We start from the raw sequence: 23334 nt of genomic DNA, 5'->3' as shown, positions 1-23334 counted from the left end.
GGCAGCCGCGCCATTGATGGCGAAGGCTGCGGCGCAAACGCGGAACCGCTGACCGCCAAAGCGATGCCCTCGATGCAGACTCGCTGCCAGATGGGCCCGGTGGGGAAGCGAGCGGACACTTTGCGCGTTCGCCGAGCATCCACAGAGACGCTTTACGTCTCCGCGGACGGCCCGATCACTTTGTGTCGCGTCGCTGGAGAGGGTGCCAGACGCATTTCCGGCCACGCTCAGCGTCCGTTTGCGTCGCGCCTGCCCTGATCCCCTCCACCCCTCCCCCAAAAGAAAAAGACCAAATCCCCTTCGAAGAAAAAACAGAGAGAGATCTGCCAGCCCTAGCGAAGTACTGGAGGCTGCCGCCGCCATTTGCCGTCGCGGCCCATCGCTGGCGAGATCGCCCCGGAGGGCTCCTACTATCGCCAAAAATCCATTCCACTGAACACGCTACCTCGCCCCATGAGTCCACTGCCGGTGCGCGATTTTGAGGCAGGCCCCAGGTAATCAACCGCAGCCAGCCTCCTTCTTCCCCGCTCTTTTATTTCTAATCTGTGATTTTCTTTCTTTTTCTTGTGCGGATCTCAGACCTCTTATGTAGCGGCAGCAATTAATCTGGCATGTGGATGTGGCTGCAGCCTGAAACAGAGTAAATGACAAAGCAGAAGTAACAAAGGTTTTGTGTACTTCATATCTCGATTCTTGTAATACGAGTTCGCCTGCTCTTCTGTAGGACCACAACATTTTGGTATGTATAGCTTCTTCTCCAAATTGACTGAAAGTACGCACGCATTGTTTTCATTTGCTTTTCTTGTTAATAGATAATTAGATTGGATCTGAGTGAAGTAAAATCTTTTGTCGCGTTTCAAAATTTTCAGGACAATTGCACGTAGATTTTGTTGTGAGTGCCTGATATAAGCAAAATATTATGGCATCAAGACTTAGTCCTTCAATATACTGCACTTGTACAAGCTAATGCCAGGTAAGTCTGTTTGATCAAACGACGGTGCAAGCACATACATAATCTTATGAAGACTTACTTAACTACAAAATCAAGTACACCTCTGTCCTGCAACTTAGATTTGATTCGGCAAACATACTTCACACTGAATCCTTAGTGCGGTATTCAGTAAGAGCTAATTTTCTCTGTTTTCTACGCAAGCAGTCAAGCACTCTATGTTTCTGAAAGAGCGTGGTACTGATTGCTGTTAAAAAGAAGAACTATATGTATGTACTATATTTTCAGACAGTTGTTAAGCGTATTTTGTAGCTGACATCTCTTACGTTGTCACATATTCAGCCACATCATACTTTGTAATGTTAAATGCCATTGTTTTAAGCAATGTTTTTATGAGCATATATCTACACGATAGTTTAATAATTGTTTTTCTTGCAGGCGGTCCGTAGATTTATCCAACAAAGAAGTGAAATTGCAATGTGAAGAGATGGTGCTCCAATATACGGATACTACTCCTGATGGTAAAATACCCGTGGTATGTGCTTCATTTGTGCATGTGGAAATTAGAACTTGCTATTGAAATTTATTACCAGTTAACTTATCTATTTATCAGTTGACTTTGTGTACAACATAATTTTTTGTGAAGATTATTATTCAAGCAAAATAATCGGAGGTTGCAAGGCAAATCTACAGTAGTAGCAATGGGAAGACGATGTACCAGTTTCTCCATGAAAGATTATAGACTGTTTTCAAACTGGTTAGAAGAAAATGTATGTATAAATATTTGGAGGATTTTGTCTAGCCAAGTTGTAATTCTTTGACAAAAGTACAGTTAAATTGTAAAGTATCGTTGCTCTCGGAAATAAAGTTAACATGTTCTAAATAACGCAGTACGCTTTTCTGCCGTGTTATTGTCCGTGATAGCACGAAGATATGATTATCGTTATATAAAGTGAGAAACTAATTGCGACAAGAAAAAATATCATTTTTTGTGGAAATGAAGATAACGTCCTAAGATCCGGAAGGACGCCATTATCTGTTTTAGAGACGATATGGGAGGGGATTTAGTACTACGTCTCAACAAGGATATGCACGCTTTATGAACGTCTCATGTCTCCTAGACATGCTTCCAATGCGTCCTTATGGATCCTGAGACGGTGCATAAGGAGACGTTTCTAGAACATTTTACAAAAGAAACTCTACATTGGTGTAGAGATGTTATAAAGCGTGTTTAGCACCTAAGTTGAGCGTCTCCGCGTGCCTTTTTTGTTGTAGTGCAAGAAACACAAAGCCCAGCTGTCTAGCACCAGCCATCTCGGAAAAACAACCTTGGCCCACGCTACAAACTGCTCGTTCGGCCTGCCCAAACTCTGTCGAGAGGGACGTCACGGCACGACCGATCATTTCTTTGTGCGTCGTGTACTGAGAAATTCCATGAGATCTCTGCTTCGTTCTTCCCTCTGTCTCCGCATTCACTTTCCAAAATCCATACCGCAAGGTCAGGACAGCGGGAGGTGGTATTTATCTGGCGTGGTAGTAAAAATGTATTTTTGTCATCTTTATGGTTACGAGCTCGAAAAAATTAAGGTCCATTTTTGCTGCGAGATATAAAAAAATTCGGTTGGGAACTAGCAATTTTTTTTCGTATGCCGCAAGTTAGCATCCCTCTTGCTCCGTTTTCTGCTCCGCACTGATCTCCGCCCTCACCGAGTCCAGAACATCAGACAAAAAAACAGCAGTGTCCGCCTTGGAAGCCGCTGTGGTGATCTCTGAGAACCACCCCAATACCTCTGTTGCCAGACGTCAAAGAGAAAGCCCCATCGGCATTAGCCTTTACCCAGCCAGGATCAGGAGGGTGCCAGTGCTCCCTTTCCCGCCCCATGGAAGCCAACGAGCAAGTGTTGATTGCCATCCACTCTTCAGTAAGGTGCATCGTTCTTTTTGTGATTGTATGCGGCTCCTCAATCTGGGTCTCCTCTCCTGCTTCATTTCTTGCAAGCCAGAGCTGGTAAATAAGCATGATACATAACGCTGCTTTCTTTTCCCCCAAACTTCCAATCCAGTCTAACATCCAACCTTGGACATGTATTGCCTGAAAGGCTAGCCGGCCGCCTGTCAAGTGAAAGGGTGGACATATGCTACTTGCGATTTGCGACCTCATGTCCACCGTACACCGGTGGCTGATGAGGAGTTTCAGGTATGGCGTCCAGTTTGATCTCCCCGCCGTGCACGGCTCTCATGTTCTTCAGTATGAAGACGAGGACGATCACGTCTTCGTGCTCACCGTGTCTCGGACTCCCTCAACAACGGACATCATGCAGTCTATGTCGAGGCAGTTGGACAGTGCGATCCGGGATATGACTTTGGGTGCGCGGTGTCTGTCACATGGGAGGAGAGCTTGGGTTGGAATCAACACGGAGCTGGATCGTGTGACGATATCACTGTCATGGAAGAGGGCTACCTATGCATCTTTCCTGGGCGTAGCGATCTCGTGCTCAAAACTATCATGTCTAAGAAGGCTGTATGAGGGGGTGCAGGAAGACGAGAGAATGAACATGAGTAGCTACAATGAGGATGAAGATCGATGTGCAATATCATCATGATTGAACTTCCAGCGATTTAGGTTTAAGGATTGATGTCCGGAGAGCTCCAGCCTAGAACTTCCAAGCTGTCTATTTCATCAACGACCAGTAGTTATTCGCAACAAAAAAAACTACCAGTAGTTCCTGTGTGTTGCTTCGAAAAAGAAAAGAAAAAAACCATTCTATTCAGAAACATGATGTCAAACATGATAAGAGGTGCTTTCCAAGTGGATAATGCCACATCCATTGTCTTTCCTCTACTCATTTTTAGTTAACCACGATGCAAGCATATTATTTTGTCTAGTCGATCTCCTATTTCCTTCTACAAAATTCACCCAACTCAAAAAATGAGAAAATTATTCCTTTTTTATAAATATAAATAATCACATGGCATAAATGTTCATATTGAAAAAACTAGAAAAGAAGATAAAAGAAAAAATTAGAAAAGAAGAGCAAAAAAATCAAAAATGGAAAAGGTAGAAGCAATGCTAAGTCATGGGCCCATGACGAAAACACTACAGGTACGGCACATCGGTCACGCATCCAGCGATAAATAAGAGCTTCCAAGAGATCCTATACAACTCCTTTCTGCTGATGTATATGGGAGTCACGGCGTGATTCTTTACTAAGATGGGCTTGTCCCAACTTTATGAGGGCGTGGAGGAAGATCAAAGAGAATAAAATATAAGTAGCTACAACAAGGATGAAGATAGATGTACAATATAGTCATGCATGATTGAACTGCCAGTGATTTCAATTGCAAGATGAGAGTCCAGCATAGAACTTCTAAGTTGTCTACCTATGTGCTATTTGCTGATCTAATAGGCCGCATGATTTTGGTGTCATGCGTGAGAATACTTCTATTACGAGGACTAGCCAAATACTAATGTGTTGTTACAAACAAACAAACAAACCATTCCATTTAGAAACATGGTGTCAAACATGACATAGAGGTACTTTTCAATTGCATAATGACACATTCATTGTCTTTCCTCTACCCATTTTTGGCTAACCACAATGCAAGCATATCTAGCTATATGCCCCGTCTCGTCAATCCTCTATCACCTTCTACAAAATTCACCCAACTTAAAAACCGTTCAAATAAAGAAAATGTTCTTAAAAAAATTTACATAACATAGATGATCATATACAAAATTATTCAAATAAGATAAATGTTTGTTTTGGAAAAAATCACATAACGAAAATGTTCATATTTGCCCGCAAAAAAAAGATTTTCATATTGAAAAATTAAAATGGAAAAAATATTAAAAAAATAAAGAAAAGAAAAGGTAGAAACTTTTGGGCTGCATTGGGGATGCATAGCTCCGGAGTCTAGCTATAAATAGGAGCCTATGGCTGCAGGCTACATCGTTTCCATGCTATATGGGCTGGGCCAGTGGTGACTCCTTATCACAATTATGGCTCTAGCAATAGCATCATCCATTCATCCGCGGCACAAGACAATTCCCATCCCATGGCAAAACCTATTCGCCGGCAATCATACCAGTCAGATACACGGGTTGGCCCATTTAGTGGTACTAGATGACACCTCGCGCATTGCAGCGGAATATTTGCACATATGGTGAAGCGTAGATAAAAAATAGACAAAACACCTTCAAAGAAACAAAGAAAACAAACAGATGAAAAGAGAAAAGGGTGGATAGTACACCTGATATAAATAAGTTGACTTGCTCATAGCACTACATGGGCACATATTAATATTTTAGAAGATAAAACTGAATAAGGAAGTGGTTACAAATAAAGTTTTTTTTTTCGAAATGGGGGTCTGTCCCGGCTTCTGCATCATGGCGATGCACACAACCCTTTACAAATAAAGTGAGAGGAAAGAATGTTGTTCTCGAAATGATACATACATATATTCATCGGAAAGAATGTTGCTCTCGAAATGATCTAACAAACTGTTCTTGCTAAATTTGAACAGAACCAGAAACAACCTAATGTTTCACACCACTTAAGCTAAAGAGGAACACTTATGAGTTTGACAAAAATGAAATGCTACTTGAGAATATTTCCATGTAAAAAATGTACCAAAATACCTGCACAATTAAGGATACCATTGGACCAAGGAGTTTGTGTATCTTTCATGGGTAGGTTCCTAACCCAAAGAAAAAATATAAGAAAGAAAATCATACTTAATAACAAGGAAGCTTTTAAGTTCTAATCAAGAAAGAGAAACATTACAGTTACCACCTACACTTGGAAACAGAGACCTGTGAACATCATCATGCAGTAGGATACTATACTGAATCATTGGATTGACGCGCTTAAGAAGTTCGGAATGGTTTTAATTGATTTTGAGCTTGTCATATGTGACAGAAAATCTATTTAAGATGATTCCTAGCTAGGTATTCAGGAAGATGATTTCATTTTTGGAGAAATTTTCTGATTGCTGGCAAATGATCTATTGGCCTATGCTCTTGGTTAATTTCATTAGTGATATAGTGGCTTCTGCTGCTCCTAGGGTTGATACTGTGGTGCCTCTATTTGGAAAGTGCACAATGGTTTACCCTAGGGTAGCATGATCCGCCACTGTGGCTTTGTTGCTTGCTGGAAATCCTTCTCTTTAGATAATTATTTGATGGAATTTGTCCGAAAATAGTGCCTGCCTATGATGCAAGAGACTGAGGGCCTACTTATTTTAGAGGCAATTATGGCCCAATCGGTAAACTAATTTAAATGTTTCTGCTGGTCATTATCATCTAAGTTGCAGATAGTTTAGATGAGATCAAGAGGAGAAGATAACACACGGGGGATTATTCTGGCTCATTTGGGAACATTTTACTTCTTTAATTTCCACCCGATAAAAGTATGAACTGAGATATACTTCCGCAGGAGTCATCTACCGCTGAGACCGTCTGTAATATGTTTAGCACATGATGTGGTCAGTTTAGAGAATATCGCAACGATGCAAGAAATACGTACTTCAACACATAGATATATTTACTTTTTTCTTCCATCTTTAATCCAGACGCTCGATAGGAATTGCCAAAACCCATTCAAATATGAATCACCAGTTTACAATCAACCTGAAGTCATAGCTAAGCGCCTAAGCCATGTGCCTAACAATTCGCAGTAAGCAAACCACAATTGTAGGGGGAACAAATTGACTCCTAATTCAATAGTCACCACAGCTAGCCATTAAAGAGTGCTCTAATCTCAAATCATCAAGTCCACACAATTCCCACTCAAACAGCCAATTACTTACAATATTTATAAAAAAAAGAGCTAATCACATCGGATTTCTAAGTTTGAATGTTCAGGAAACAATCTTGTAAGTAGACACAGTTCAGTAATCCACTCAAACTGAAGTCCTAGCAAACACCTTCTAAGGATCTAAAAAAAACTCAATTGCCTTGAAACACATGAATTACTGCAAAAAACTATGTACACCGCCAAATTATGGTGAGCTGCAAACGAGTGGATGCTCTATCACAACTCCAACCCATCCAAAGCTCAAACTGGTTGAACCCACTACTACAATCAGAAGCAGTAGAAGCCCTATAGCGGTATTGTAAGAAAAATGTGTCCTGCAGCAAACAGAAAAACAGATAGAGAAGGAGTGCATAGACCTGCTTGTAATTTACCTTGATGGTGTAGGAAAGTAGCATGGGAGTGAAGTCCTTGGCGTCGGGGCGGGAGACCATCACAATCTTGGTGCGGCGTGTGGACAGCTCGTCGAACACCCGCACCAACTCTGGGAGCCGGAACAACGCCGACGACTCCTCTGGCTCCGGCGGCTTCTGCGCATGGGGATGGAGAGAGGAGGGGCGACATGGGAGATGGAGGTTGGCCTCCCCGGGATGTCCAGCCGAGCGGGGCGTTGTCGTCCGCATGACACACGACGACAAGTGTCCCGAGCGCCACCGCGACCTGCTTGGCGAGGACCTGCAACGCCACGGCGCCGACGCGCTCGATCGACCACCGCTGGGGCATGAGGAGGTTGGGGAAGGTGTGGAGGAACGCTGGTGGTGCGTAGGAAGTTGGGGGAGGGTGGCGTCTGGCGCTCATGAGGTTGTGTGGTGGGGAGCGAGTGTCCGGCGACGTGCTGGAGGCGAAGGAGGCGGCGTCGCCAATTCGCCATGGATGGATTTGGTCTCAATCCTGCCCGATTTGGCCCCGATCCGGTCACTGCCAACCCGTTCCGGCCGACGCCAGCCTTGTACGACCGCCGCCGCTCCATTCTGTTAGCTGTCAGCCCTTTCCCGAGCGCCGCCGCCTCGTTTTGGCTGTCGACCTGCACCTCCCGGCGTGGATCCCGCAGGCGCCTCCCCAGGCGGACGTACCACTGCTCCCTCGGCCTGGATCTGGTCGATGACCACCCTTTTTCCGGCTGTTGTTGCCGCTCTTCGTGATGGATTATCCCCGGTCGCCGTGGTCGGCATGCTACTGCCATGACCTCCTTGGTCGCTACGAGCGTGAGCAAGCGAGCGCTGCCCCAATCTGAATGGCGTTGACTGGAAAAGATGCATACGGAAATTTACCGGGCCCATCAGCAGAGAGTAGACAACGTTTGCATGGATCGCCAGAGCCCTGAGAATGCACCGAACTCAACACGATTAATCTATTTAGTACTCCTTTTATATATATTGTAAGATATAATTAGTAGGTTCACTCAGTTCGTCCTTGGGGAGAGTCAGATTCAATCATTCTGAATATTCAACGTTTGGAGGTTTCTTAGCATGGTATTTCTCCTTTTTCTTTTTAACTTTTTCAGAACATAAGCAAGAAAAGTTATTATATATATAATCGTTGCCAATGATAGCCTTGTACTGATCTTATCCATTGTTTTATGTTTTTTTTTTTAGCATCGACCACCTGCATTATTTATTCAGCTAGGATGTTCATAGGGATACATAACAACCGGTCAATTCATTGTATAGGGCGCTTACCATTCCTAGTCAATCGGTTATCAATAATAAGTATATTTGGAAAATGAAGATACCACTGAAAATGAAAGTTTTCGCATGTTACCTTCGTCGCGGTGTGATTTTAACACAAGACAACCTTGTTAAACGCAACTGGCACAGTTATAAGAAATATGTTTTCTGTCATCAAGATGAGACAATAAAACATCTTTTTTTCAACTGTAGGTTTGCTAGATCTATATGATCAATCATTCAGATGGGTTATGCCTTATACCCGCCTCGTAGCGTTGCAAATATATTAAATGGGACAGATTCTAGGTATAAAACGCTTATCCTGGGCGCAATTGCAGTCGTATGGACGCTATGACTATGTAGAAATGACAAGGTTTTCAATGACAAGAATTCTTCTCTCATGCAGGTCATTTGCCAATGTATGGCTTTGCTCCGTTCATGGTCGCCACTTCAGCGCTTGGAGGACCGAGATCTCTTTATGGAGGTGTTTATACGGTTGGAGAACACGGCCAAGAAGTTTATTTCCCGACATGAATGGCTACATATTAGGCAGATTGAAGCCAACGTAGCATACTCTACTTTGGCTCTTTCGATCGATCTTTTATATTTTTAATCAGACTTGATACTTAAACGGCTGTGTGCATCTTAGTTATGCAGAGTTTGGGTGTAATGCTTGAATATTTTGAATAATGAAGCGTCCTTTATAAAAAAAAAAAAGGGATAGATAACAAATCCGGTGGTTGTAGAAGCCAAACTAATCTACCTATCTCAAGGGTTGTAGCAAAGCGAGCTAAGTTGTGAGCTTCTCCATTTGTCTCCCTCCCTCCATGGCAGAATTCCACAATATTGAACCGACGAGCTCAAATAATACACTGTAGCAATCCTGCCAAACCTTCCTTTATCAGCAGTATCAGATCGATGACACTTGGCCACCTCCAAGCAATCTGTCACAATCTGAATCTTCTAGATATTAAGGTCACTTGCAAGAGCAAGCGCCTCCTGACATGCCAAGCACTCCAAAGCAGTTGGATCAACAATAGCCTCCATAGTAAATAACCGAACTGCCAATCTCGAGCCAATGCCGAGATGGCTCCTTTATTTTCTGAGGCGCTGTCCACTTCAGGCCCTGCTTGTTCACAAAAAATTGTTGCTTCTTCTTTTCCGGTTTTATCATCTCCAAATCAGCTAAGAAACCATTATTTATAACCCTATTTTAAACAATCTTATCCATTGTTTTATGTATGCAATAAAAAAATCTCTCTTTGGCCCGTTCAAAGAGTTTTCCCTCCGGAAACCCAGAGAAGGCCCCACCGCTACTGCACAACATGTGTCCATCAACGGGCCTGTTCTTGATAATCATCAGCAGAAGCATCTCGCCTTATACCTAGATTTCAGCGCGCTGTAAACAGATAGCCAGCTGCGGTGAAAGTTGCCCGCCGGAAGCGGTATTTTGCGGCGCCTGCTCGGGCGAAAAAAGTGCTCCTCCACCGGGCGCGCCATTATGCAGCGCGCGGCGCGAACGGCTACTTCGACCGTTTTCGTTTCAAAATAATCAAACAAAACAAATAAACACGAAAATTTAATTGTAAATACAAAATATATTAAAAGTTCAATGATACGGCGCGACATTTTATTTTAAACTACTCTAATCCTACTCCGAATCCTAGTCGAAGTCCGACGAGTGGCTGCTCGGAGTAGTCTCGGACACCGGCATCGAAGTCCACTCGAAGGAGGAGGAGGGGGAGGAGAGGATGATGGTGGACGGCCCTGCGCCATTTTTCTTCTGCTCCTCCCTCCTCGCGCCTTCTCGGCCCTCGCCGCCTTCCTCGCCGCGGACTCCGCCAGCGCTTCTCACGGCTCGCCTTTTTCTTCGCCACCGCTGCCGCCTTCGCCTCCTCCTTCTGCGCGTAGAATGCCTCCGTCGCGGCGACGTCCTCGGGAAACTGGCGCGCCCACTCGAGGCGGAGGCGCTCATCGCGCTCGGTGATGAGGAGCCGCTGCTCAAGCTCCCGTTGGCGCCGCTGCTGCTCGCGCGTAACGACTGGCGATGGCGGCGCGAGCTGCTCCGCCTGCTCCCGCGTCCAGATGTCGTGGAAGTTCATCTACCGGCGGGAGCGGCCGAGGCGCCAGGCGACGGCGTCGTAGGCCCGCGCCACCTCGTGCGCCGTGTCAAACATCCCGAGACGGATGCGCTCCTCGCCGGAGCGGATCTCCGCATCGAAGCGGCCGCTTGGCTGCGCGTGAACGCCGCGGTAGCCGGAGGTGGAGCAGCGGCGTGGAGGCATCTTGCCGGAGCCGGAGGCAGAGCGTCGGTGTGGGAGGCAGAGCGGTGAGAGACAGAGGCGGAGCGACACGTGGAAAGTTCAGGTGGTTGGCGTGCGCGCGTCGCGTTTATAGAGCCAACGAGGCAGCAAAAGTTTCCCGCGTGGGATAGCGCAAAAGCGCGGGCGCGGTAAAGTTTTAGCGTGCACGCCTTTTTCGCGCGTCCGCTGGGTTCGCGCGGCTGCCCACTGGAGGTTGTTTTGCCGCGCGCTTTTTTTTACAGCACTTGTTGGAGATGCTCTAAGTAGTCGTACAACATACTCCTTGAGTCCAGGATACAGCATCATGTCGATCCTTACATGATACGATCCAGCCTTGCACGTCCGCTACAGTATGGGCTAATTAAAGCAGTCATCATCTTTCGTCCTGCTGAGATGACACTTGTAGATTCCTATCCTAGCAGAAAGAATGAAAGCGTGCGTTTCGCACATACTACTTCCCCGATCGATGATTGCTAGCCCGGTAGTGGAGCAGTACACGTCGTATGCTGATCGTGATGACTGAGAGTTCCGATACATGTACATGGCGCAAATGAATCCATCCCCGGCGGCCGGCCTACAAGCCATGCTTTATTAATTCATCTCATCATCCGGCCTCTAGGACAGGCCATAATCTATACATCGCCCTCGTGAACTTGAAGCATGCATCTCATTGTCAGACGTCTCGCTTATAATTGTGAGACATCTCGTTTATAAGTTCTTAAAAAATATGGAAAAAAAATCTACAACACATATTATGTTGTGTATTATGCATCTGCGAAGTTTCATAAAAAAAAAAAACTGTATGGCCTGCACAAAAAAGACAAACAATATGTGAATATACACACTCTGAAAGTGCGGCATCCGATAATGAGGTGATGGCGCAACTGGTTGCGGAATATTTGCAACTCTTGTTTGCAACTTGTTGCACATGCACCCATTGTCAGTTGTCACATTTTTAAGTTTTCAAAAAATACGAAAAAAATCTGCAACATATATTATGGTGTGTACGTAGTATGGATCTGCCAAGTTTCACCAATTTTTTTGAAAGTGTATGACCTGCAAAATAAAGACAAATGATATGGAAATAGTTATGAAATACTATTCACTTTGATCTTTTTTTTCACGGGCCAAATATGGTCATATTTTGGAACGAAATTTATATGTGTGCAAGACACAATATTTTCCATGTCCATGATTTTATTTCATGTTTTTAAAAAAATCAAAAGTGTGACATCTAATAATAAGGCGCGGATGCAACTGGTTGCGGAATATCCGCACTCGATATGTACGACACGTTCACTATGTTGTGTTTTAACGACCCGGCGGGTCCGGTGTGTCTGAAAAGAAGCAACCTGCAATTAAATTGGCGAACATAATTAAAAAATACCACAAACATGAATGATCTTTTTTTAACTTAAGCATGCATATTTGTAATTGTAAGTGGATAACCCACTCAAACGTGGCTCGAGTCGTGGGCTATTGTGGTACTGACACACATCCTCCCCAAGATTTGACAATTTTATCTGAAAATGCAATTCGGCATAAGTCAGCTTTTGACTTCAGTAGTATTCATTAACTCATTATTTCGTTTTTGTCAGTTCGGACATGACAAAAAAACAATATGCTCGTTATCATTGAGTCCGGTTTTTCCCCGGGTTTTTTTACCTCGACTAATCCTAGCTCATTTTCAGTCTTCTTTTCGCGCCCTTGGTAATGAAGACATGGATGCGTATGGCTACTTCTAGGCTTTACGAAAAGAACGGAGAACCTCGGCCTTGTATATCTTGGCCCCTTCAATCAACTGCCCCACACTTCTCTGCCACACGTGCCTCTCTTCTTCGTCCCCACGCAAAGAGAACAACAGCCACCACGCCTGCTCAGGACACATAGGAGAACGAGGGGAAAATGAGAAGATAGTAAAAGAAGAGAGAGAGGGATGAACAGGAAATCGACCCAACAAAGAAATGGCCAATGGAGGGTAATGAAAAAGACCACATCATGACGAAGAAAGAAGTAGGAGATGGGCAAACCTTTGAATCTCATAAAGCAGCATGTCATCCCCACTCCCCCCTTTCTCTCTATCTCTCTCCCTAGCTCTTTCTTGATCAAGCAAGTAGATATTAACCTCTCCCATTTGTATGTCCATGCCTACTGTTGCTGCATAAAAAATGGTCAAGCATTAGCAAAAAAAAAAAATAGAGATAATGATGACTGAAGAAATATACTAAATTTTTTGAACAATTTAGCTTGTGATATCTAGGCATTATCCATGTTAAATTTCGAATACTAAGAATGTTTCCTATGGATAACAACAGCTTTCGGATTTTTAAAGGGCTACCTACACTACACCAAAACACACAGTAGCCATGAAAAAATGTAGCTAGTAATGTGGTAGTAGAGATGGCCAATCGGACAAATAATTGACGAGAAAGAGAAATAAAGTACCGAGAACAAAATACAGTGACAGAGTAAACGCATAATGAATTACTCATGAAGGAGTGACAGAATAATGAATTACTCAAGAAAAAGTGGCAGAAATAATATATTGGTGCGGAGCAGTGCGTGCAGGGAGGTCGCGCCGATCGGGCTGCTGCCAGAAAGCATGCCAATCGAAAGATGGCGACAACTCTAGTCATTTCTTAATTTTATCTGATCCCCTACGGCCCTATATAACAACTAAGATACTTTTGTTGTGATCTTTTATATTGGGAGATACATGCCTCTTTTAGGAGCAAAAGTAAGATAGCAACTGAGAGCCAAAAGCATTTTTCACAAATGGACAGAGATTTGGTACACATGAGCACCAGTGCTCTCGATTCCAAAAGCATTTTTTTGACACCTTTACCGGAGGGCCTATGGTGTAAATTTTTATATTAAAAGGGACAATGTACAGGCTTTACAAACAGGCCTTTGAAAAGGCGAAGGAAATACTTCAAGGAGGGTAGAAATGAAAAAGAAATAACATAAAAATTAAAAAAAGTATCTAACAGCTAGTCAACTAGAGGTTGAACCATGACTGATTTTATTCTATACCGGTGTAACATCAGATCTTGAACTGTGATGATTGCAGGTACAAACCTGAACATTATGCATATGCACTTCCATTGTCTCCCCATATGATATTCCATCCATCTAGATAACATCATATGTGGAAGAATGATTTGGAAAAATAAACTGAAGAAAGTAAGAGTTCAGCATATAGTTTGGAAGAATGATTTGACATAGTTGAAAAAATAAGAGAATGCTCGGAGCTACTAGAATGGTGACTGAACATTAATAAGGGTGGAGATAAATGAAGAAAAAAGAAAGGACTGACCAAAGAGAAAATTAAATGAAGAAAGGAATTGAATAGTAAATACTCAAGAAAGAGAATGAAATACTCAAGAAATTGAGAAAGAAGAACCAGGAACAAGTGACAGAGACAGAGTACATACAGTAAATGAAATACTCAAGAAAGAGTGACATATTAATAAAGAGACTGAGAACAGAGAGAAACTGAGAAAATTAAGATAAAATGAAGTAAGGAAGAAGAAGAAACTAAGAGAACAAAGAAGCAATGAACACTGAAATTAAGAACAAAGAGTGACAGAGTAAAGATGAGACTGGGAACAGAGAAAAACCGAGATAAGAATGAAGAAAAATTAAGAACGAGAATTAAGAAAGATGAAAATAAATATTGAGATAATAACTGAGAAAGACTGAACAAATAGAATGTGAAGACCAGGGGCTGAAGAAAGACTGATAGATGAAGATACTAAAAACTGAAATAATGACTGATGGAAAACTGAAGAAACATTTAGGAAATGAGAGACTGAAGAAAAAAAATGCTTGAGTAGACTGATAAATGAAGTAACTAAAAACTGAAACAAAGACTCAACGAAAACTAGTGAAAGAGTAAGGAAAAAAGAAGATTGGTTGAGTAAGAAGATAGAAGAACTAAGGAGAGTGAAGATAAAGAATCATGAGAAAACTGAGTGAATGAATCATACATGAACAACTAAGAGAGACAGTGAGAGAACAGAAAAATGAAGAAAGAAGAAAATGATAAAATGAAACAATGATGATATAAGGAGAGGAATGATAAGGACTAAACAAAGAACGACTAAAAAAGAATTAAATATGAAGGACTGAGGCAGAGAGGTGGAAATAAATAGATATGAAGACTCACTGGACTGAAACCACTGAAACATATCATTATTAGTTCCTTCTGATCATCTTTCATCAGCTAGGATTCCTGACATGATTAATTGGATGTCCCATGGACAATGACATAATGCATACTATCAATTATCACTCCATTAGTACAGGCATATAGATATGGAGTAGTATATGATTAAGAAATTTCCTTGACAATCAGCTGTCAATTGTGATAAAGTACAAAATGCAAAAAGATTGGCTTGGCCGGTGTTATGGCTGGATATATTAGCTGAACTTACTACATCAGTTGAAGCAACTCCACTGTCCATGCAGGTAGACGGACAGGGCCAAAAACTTGAATCATCGTAACCATCTAAACTTGCTTCATAATATACTACTCCACTGTCACACAAGGCGGTTTGACTTTTCGGTGCTCGTACTTCTTTTCTCTACTATTATAACAGGTTTTCTACAAATTAGAAATCACAAGAGTCATCAGGAAAATGCAGTTACAAATGGCTAACAGCACTGCAATACAGGGCTAAGTTCATTCCTTTTGGTCTTTCTTTCCTAGCTTCTTTTGAATTACTTACTAAAGAGACACTAACTACTTGTGGTTGAGGATTCAAATTTTCTGTTCCACTGTCCACGGCTAAATTATCAGTATCTTGGAGTACGAGTTTGACCCAGAAAAAACCTTATGGCTGATACTCGCTAACTTTGCAATTAAGAAACACGACAAGATTTACTGGAGCTGCTTACTGAAGTGGTACTTAACACAGAGCTGCTTACTGAACCATCCCAGTGAATACTTATACACCGTTCAGTTAAGATTACACGAATCGAAATGAAAACAAAAATTGTGGACATGGAATCCTACTCCTTGATCGTTACTCTATTAGGCGACAACAAATTGATAATTCTTCAAATTACAAATTCGAACAGTAAACGGCGACGGAAGAGAAGAGATTACTGTCGGGGAGTCGTCGAGGCCGCGGAGCATCCGGCGGTGGTCGTTGGCCAGAGCGCCGAGCTTGCTGAATTTGGTCTTGGCCTTGGCGGTCTTCTGCTGCTGCTGGTAATTCGTCAGAGAAAACGGAGGAGATGCGCGGCCGGAGAAAGAGTGGGACAGGAACTGAATGTCTACCAAAGCCCGTCGGCGGCGACATGCCCTCCAGCCTCCTCGATCCGTCGCGCTCTCCGACGGTCTCTCCGCCATGACCAAGTCTCTCGCCCTCCTCCCTAGCTCCGTCTCAGAAAGAAATGGCTGGGGGAGGAATGACACGCGGTGCCGACCACCGAAATCAGGACAACGACCACACATAAAAAAGGGCCAAAATTAAGAAAACCAGAACCAGATCCGCTAGCCCTGGGAAAAAACCGGACAAGACCCGAACTGATCCGCAAAAACCATGGTGCGTTAGGATACCCGCTGGATGACTCAATCGGACGGCCACAAATATGACTTATGCCGAATTGCGAAATCAGCTAGCTGAAATATAGGAGAAGTGCAAAAATAACCCACCTTGGAACTTTAACCATATCTAGTCCTTTTGCTCAATATCGTCCTCCATGACACTGAACCTGGCTATGTTAATGTCACGTACCTCGGTGTTGGAACGAAAGCTCAAAGTTCCCTGAGTGAAACGAAGATTTCTATCTCAATGTTCCGGTTCATGGCGCTCTGGCCCCTAACGAAATGGCACCACAGTATTAAAATTACTTGATTTGAAATTTACAATGTGGATGATTTTTCGCTGACCATTTTAAGAATGATCTTTTTGTCATTTCCCGCTCATCCTCCCTCAACCGTTCGTGTGCTCGCTTATTTGTCCATGTCACGATTCCAACGGCCCAACGTAAATGGACGACGCAAACGGACACGAAATGATCGTTTATGACCGTGCGGTCGAAAAATGCACATGTATCCAGGCCCAACGGCTCGATACATAATGATTGGGTTGTCATCGGAGATGCAAATGCGGTCCAAATATGCACTGAGTTTGCGTTTGCGCGGTCGCGTGACCGCTCGCTTCTCCCAGAGGCCCACCTGTTTGCGTTTTTTGAACAAATTCGGTTTTCAAAAATGGTAACCGAAATTGGCATGAAAATTTAGGAAACCGAAGATTCGGTTAACCGACAAATTCGATTCGGTTTTTGGTTAAAACCGAATGAACCTACTCACTTGAACAAATAGTAGGCATCACCGAAGAAAGCAAATACTGATTGATATATCAACACAAAAAGCATCAACTGCGCAAGAAATCGACAAATGAGCACCAATCGTGGAGGGATGCTATTTGGTAGGCTGCGGCACTCGTGGTACAGGTGCATCACTCGTGAGCGATTAAAAGGGGTAGCTAAGACTTCGAGCGGCGTGTTCTATTATGCATGCTTCACGCTATATTCAGAAAAAGCTAGTACATCAAAGACCAAAGTCATACATTGAATGAACAATTTTTGGAACATTAAACGCAATTGGGCTTCTATGGAATGATCGGTTTATGCACAAATTGATGGTAGGTTACTCAATTCGGTCTATTCGGTCTTGTTCGGTTGGTGGGGCTAAAAACCGAATTCTACCAAATTTTATTCGGTTAGTATAAATGGAAACCGAAAAAATAGGGTTAATGGAAAAACCGAGATTTCGGTTAGTTCGGTTTCGGCTTCGGTTTGGTTTTCGGTTTCACGGTTTTTATGCCCACCCTGACTGGCAGCGACCCTTGCTCGATGCGTCTTCTCAGCCGGCGCGACATTAAGCACAACAACTGCCGACAAGGGCAACCGCTGGAGTGGCAACTGCGTCGATCGACGCGCGAACCGCCGGAATGAAGCGTGAACTCATAAACTGCTAATATGTCCAAAACGTATCCACTTTCCCGAACACTTTTCCTATTGTTTTGCCTCTAATTTGTGTACTTTGGATACAACTAACACGGATTAACGCTGTTTTCAGCAGAATTTCCCTGGTGTCTTATTTTTATGCAGAAAATCAATTTTCAGAAAAATCCCTGGAAATAATTGCAATGGGCCTATTTTCACAGAAGACGTATGGAGCCAGAAGACGAGACGGAGGGGGGCCACGAGGCGCCCACACCACCTGGCGGCGCGGTGGGCCCCTAGGCCGCGCCGCCCTATGGCGGCGTCGCCTCGGCCAGCCCCCGACGCTTCCCTCTGGACTACTTAAAGCCCTTGACCTAAAAACGCACGGGAGTTCGACCAATTTGTCAGAAGACATCCAGAACTCCACCGCCATCGTGAAACTTCGTCTCGAGATCAGAAACTCCATTCTGGCACCCTGTCGGGACGGGGAATTGGAGGAGATCATCGCCATCATCACCGCCGACGCCTCTCCATCAACCATCCATGCTTCCCCCATCCATGTGTGAGTAATTTCCCCGCTGTAGGCTGAAGGGGATGGTAGGGATTGGATGAGATTGTTCATGTAATAGCATAAGATTGTTAGGGCATAGTGCCTAGTATCCGTTGTTGGTACTTTTATGATATTGTTGCAACTTGTTATGCTTAATGCTTGTCACTAGGGCCCGAGTGCCACGATTTCAGATCTGAACATGTTATTGATTCATGATGATATTCATTGTTTTATGATCTTACCTGCAAGTTGTATACACATATTGCTGTCCGGAACCCGAGGCCCCAAAGTGACAGAAATTGGGACAACCGGAGGGGAAGGCGGTGATATGAGGATCACATGTGTTCACGGAGTGTTAATGCTTTGCTCCGGTACTCTATTAAAATGAGTACCTTAATTACCAGTAGTTTCCCTAGAAGCCCGGCTACCATCGGCTGGTAGGACAAAAGATGTTGTGCAAGTTTCTCATTGCGAGCACGTACGACTATATACGGAACACATGCCTATAGTTATTTAATACTTGGATACTGTTTTATTATTATCTGCAAATGCCTTGCTGATGTCTACGCACGCTTCTATTCCTGTAGACAGTGTTGGGCCTCCAAGAGCAGAGGTTTGTAGAACAGCAGCAAGTTTCCCTTAAGTGAATCACCCAAGGTTTATCGAACTCAGGGAGGTAGAGGTCAAAGATATCCCTCTCAAGCAACCCTGCAATCACGATACAAGAAGTCTCTTGTGTCCCCAACACACCTAATACACTTGTCAGATGTATAGGTGCACTAGTTCGGCGAAGAGATAGTGAAATACAAGTAATATGGATCACTACTAGGAAAAGGCTTACCACCGGCACATTGAAAAGGCTTACCGCCGGCATTTTCGTATTCGCCGGCGATCACCTCGCCGGTGGTAAGCCCTTACCGCCGGCACATTGCAAACCGCCGGGGATAACCCAGATTACCGCCGGCACCTCAGCCAACTCGCCGGGGGTATTATTTACCGCCGGCGCTTTCAAAACCGCCGGGGGTATTAAGTTACCGCCGGCAAACAGCCCTATGCGCCAGCGGTATGTATTTTAGGATTTAAAAAAAAAAACTGACATGAAATCACAAAACCTTCAGAATAAAAACAAATTCACTCTTCATTTCATCCCTGTGACCATGGAACAACAGTTCATTCAGTAGTGCAAGCACTGCAAGCAAGAGCACAGCAGCACATCTGTTGTGTACTAGTGCAAGGACTAGTACATCATGAGTCTCCAAATACTGAAACAGGAACTATACTCTTGATACTCTTGCTCCAAATATTCATAAATATATTGAAACAAGATACATATTACTGCTCGAGATTACTCCAAGTATACTCCAAATATTGATCCAAGTACTCCTACCAATCAGAGCCACATGCATCGCACCACAGGTACCTGATATTGAAAGCTTCCTTCACAGAAATAGCCTCTTTGCACATCATCTCAAATTATAGCACCTCTTTGCAGCTGCAAATACACACAAAGACATCATTTTATTGTGTAAGAAACCATCACAGGTTATTACTACTGAATAGTACTCCATCACTAGGAAAGGAACGGAGTACTCCGTCACAGAAATATTCCTAATGCAATATCAGTTGCATACCAGTTGACAGAAAAATGTGGAGCATTGACATTAAATAGCATATCAGTTGCAAGTTGAAAATTGCATAACACTTGGACCTAGTCTATGTAATTCAGTTAGTGCTAGTTTGCGGCAGGGCAGGAGATGACGGCGAAGATTATACCTACTTTGGAGTGTTTACTGAAACTTTAAGCTGATTCAAGTGGGAAATGGTTTAAGTGTGCAGACAATATTACTGCATTTGAATCCCTACTTATCTTAGGTGTGATACAGTGAAACAAACAACTATGTGTTGTGATGCAATAATACTTGCGCCCATATTGCCGAGAAAATGAAAATGACTATAACAGAAAGAATGAACATTTGAATACTGTGAGCGCTGGTGGAAAGTGGGTGTACACATATTGCTATTTAAACCATTGATAGTACCATCGAGCAAACAAAATGACCAGAAATATTTTCTACGACAAGTGGTCAAGGTATTGAGGACCTTCCGGCCGCGGACGAGTCCCTCGGTACCGTCCATAGCGATGGTGCGCACGATGTTGTTCCTACAAGTATTTTCACAAACATCTTGCAATCAAACTCCAAATCATGTTCTATATACATCATTGCACAGACAAGGTACACAATAATTATTGCTAATTTGCTACTACATACTTTGTACCATTTGCATATATACTGCATTTTTGTACGTAAAAGTGGTGTACTAAAAAAAGAAGGGCTTTAATGATATTTTTTCATGGTAATAGTATTGAGGTATATTATAATAAATAGTAAGATTTATTGAGAATGATAAAGAGGCCTTAAACATGACTATTCCTGTGCTAGACTGCTAGCAGAAATCATCTAAATTACTTGCTAGCAATAAAATGTAGGCAGGGAAATGAAGGTGGCACTTGCTTATGTCACTATGGCATCTCCTACATTAACAAGGATGCTTTCCTATTTTGTTGAAAAAACAGGAAAGGAAGTGACCTGCACTTAGCGTGGTTGTTAAAAAATTACCAATCCCCTCAAGAATGAGGTGATTGTATTGCCCGATCCTTCCATCTACTGTGGTGTAGTGATATGCCCAGTTCACATTGTGTGTATGCATGTCAGCGTGTGATCAAACCTACTACACATTACCATTCTTGGTTTTGTTTTCCAGCAAGTTCACTGATGAACAAGAGCTATCCCACTGTTTCATATGAAATGTTTCAGTGAACACGCCCAACCAATTGTACCGTATGGTTACATGAAACCATGTACTAGGAAGAAATTGTCAATATAGAAATAACACAAAACTGCTCCATTGATTTTTGTGCAATGCTTTGTCTATCAGTGACTTATATCAAATTTCCATTTCAGTATATGTGCAAGTTAATGCAAACTTAAATTTCCATGTTGTATTTTTAACGTTCTTAAAATTAACCAGAGTGGCATGGCCTGTGAATTAATTCCCCAAACCAAGGTTCTATCCCAAATTACTAATTCTGAGAAGCATCGCGGTAAGCACATACCAAATTGGAGGACGTAGAGGCGCAGAAGGAGGAAGGCCGGCGGCGGGGACTCGCGGGCGGGAGGCTTCAGGTCGAGGACGCGGTCGCGGATGAAGGGAGGCGGCCGGAGGCGTGCCTGGATCTCGCGACCACCGTCGCCGGGAACTTGGCCGCCATCTCGTGCTCCCTGCGGATGGCTCGCCGTTGCCGATGCAGTGATTCCAAGGGCCGCCGCCGTGTGGAGCGGAGAGGGAGAGGGAGGTGGAGGTCCGAGCCGAGGCGGACGGCGAGGAGAGGGGAGGCGAGGGGGAGGCCGGCGGAGGGAGCCTCGGCCAGGGCGACGCGGAGCCAGTAGGGGAAGACGAAGCGGATGAGGGCGACGGCGGCCGGGAGCGTGGCGGCAGCGAGGACAGAGGCGGCTAGGGCGGAGGCGTCGGTCACTCTCCCGTGGGGTGCCGGAGATCACGCGCGGCCGCGGACTTGGAGGTTCCCGTGGACGAGCAACGGCCCCCATGGCCGCTGAATCGACGTCGAGGGCCAGCTGCACCGCGCGAGCCGGGCGTCGACGCCGGCCTGTAGTCCCGGCGCTAGGGTTTGCTGCAGGCTCGGGGAGGAGAGCAGCGGCGCGATTGGGGCGCGGGACGGCCGCGTAGGCCGAGGAACCAAGCGGGGAGACGTCGCCGGAGCTTCGCCGGCGAGTGGCAGCGGCATGGGTGGGCGGGGGAGGTGCGTGAGAGGGGAGTTGGCCGGGGCTAGGGGGTGGGAGTGGATCGAGTGGGGTGGGGAGACGGTGCGTGCGAGGCAAAAGGGAGATCCGCGGACTGCGGGGTTAGCCCCGGCGAAATCCATCTGCAGGCGCCGCCGGTTTTTTCCAGCCCATCCTGTCCACGTTACCCCCGGCGCCTCCAGAGTGGGATTGCCAGCAGAAAGGCCCACTACCCCCGGCGCTATTGGGTTAAAATTGCCGGCGGTAAGGCCAGGCCGGATAGTGGCTCCGCAGCCCATTTTAACGCCGGCGCCTACGTGCCGAAATCGCCGGCGGTAATGCATGTACCCCCGGCAACTTTCATTTAATCTCGCCGGCGGTAGGATTAGGCCACCCTGGAAGGCCTTACCGCCGGCATCTTCAAATCCTACTCGCCGGCGGTAAAGAGTGCGGCTATAAGCCTTTTCCTAGTAGTGGATGATTGTAAGTAGTAATTGCAATCTGAAATAAAGATGGCAGCAAGCAAACATGTAACAGAACAGTAAATAAACAGTGATTCGATATTTGGAAACAAGGTCTAGGGATCATACTTTCACTAGTGGACACTCTCAACATTGCAATCATAATTAAATATAAGCACTTCATCATACTACTCTCTTATTGGATAGAGAACTCAAATTCATTGGGCAAGTGTGCGAAAGCACACCTCAAAGGCGTATTCCCAAGTACTAATAAACACCCCACACCGTCACCGTGAGCATTCATAGGAGGTACTAACACACCACAATTCATAAGGGAGTTACACACGGCGCACACACTATCACCATTACACCGAGGTCACAGTAACCCCAAAGTTCACATAATTAAGCACTTGAATAGCATATGACATCTAGATTACAAAGCTCATCATATGGATCTCAATCATGTAAGGCAGCTCATGAGATCATTGTATTGAAGTACATGGGAGAGAGAGATTAACCACATAGCTACCGGTAGAGCCCTCTGAAGGAGATATGCCCTAGAGGCAATAATAAAGTGGTTATTATTTATATCTCTATGTTTATGATAAATGTTTATTTGTCATGCTATAATTGTATTAACCGAAACATTAGTACATGTGTGATATGTAGACAACAAGAAGTCCCTAGTATGCCTCTTAAACTAGCTTGTTGATTAATGGATGATTAGTTTCATAATCATGAACATTGGATGTTATTAATAACAAGGTTATATCATTGTATGAATGATGTAATGGACACACCCAATTAAGCGTAGCATAAGATCTCGTCATT

General features: G+C 44.1%; 3 long non-coding RNA genes across 9 annotated transcripts; 1 reads left to right on the top strand and 2 right to left on the bottom strand.

Annotated features, from left to right (window-relative positions):
* Positions 1-268: 268 nt before the first annotated feature.
* Positions 269-1835, top strand: LOC127294801 (uncharacterized). 6 transcript variants are annotated; one of them, XR_007847052.2, is made up of 4 exons: positions 269-494; positions 580-772; positions 870-1484; positions 1596-1835. It is a non-coding gene; the product is annotated as an uncharacterized lncRNA (long non-coding RNA). The 6 variants fall into 6 exon arrangements; XR_007847053.2 differs by having other exon boundaries at positions 580-973; positions 1157-1484; XR_007847054.2 differs by having other exon boundaries at positions 580-1218; positions 1388-1484.
* Positions 1836-12267: 10432 nt separating this feature from the next.
* LOC127294802 (uncharacterized) lies at positions 12268-16186 on the bottom strand. Of its 2 annotated transcripts, XR_007847056.2 has the most exons (4): positions 16017-16186; positions 15843-15941; positions 12763-12889; positions 12268-12605 (listed from the first exon to the last, which is right to left on the bottom strand). It is a non-coding gene; the product is annotated as an uncharacterized lncRNA (long non-coding RNA). The 2 variants fall into 2 exon arrangements; XR_007847055.2 differs by having other exon boundaries at positions 15843-16184.
* Positions 16187-19362: 3176 nt separating this feature from the next.
* Positions 19363-22104, bottom strand: LOC139830933 (uncharacterized). The gene is made up of 2 exons (XR_011744464.1): positions 21358-22104; positions 19363-19734 (listed from the first exon to the last, which is right to left on the bottom strand). It is a non-coding gene; the product is annotated as an uncharacterized lncRNA (long non-coding RNA).
* Between the last annotated feature and the right edge of the window lie 1230 nt (positions 22105-23334).

This window comes from Lolium perenne, chromosome 4, assembly GCF_019359855.2.
Source record: "Lolium perenne isolate Kyuss_39 chromosome 4, Kyuss_2.0, whole genome shotgun sequence".
NCBI lineage: Eukaryota > Viridiplantae > Streptophyta > Magnoliopsida > Poales > Poaceae > Lolium > Lolium perenne.
Note: the sequence above shows the minus strand (reverse complement) of the source record. Positions and strands in the feature narration are given on the sequence as shown.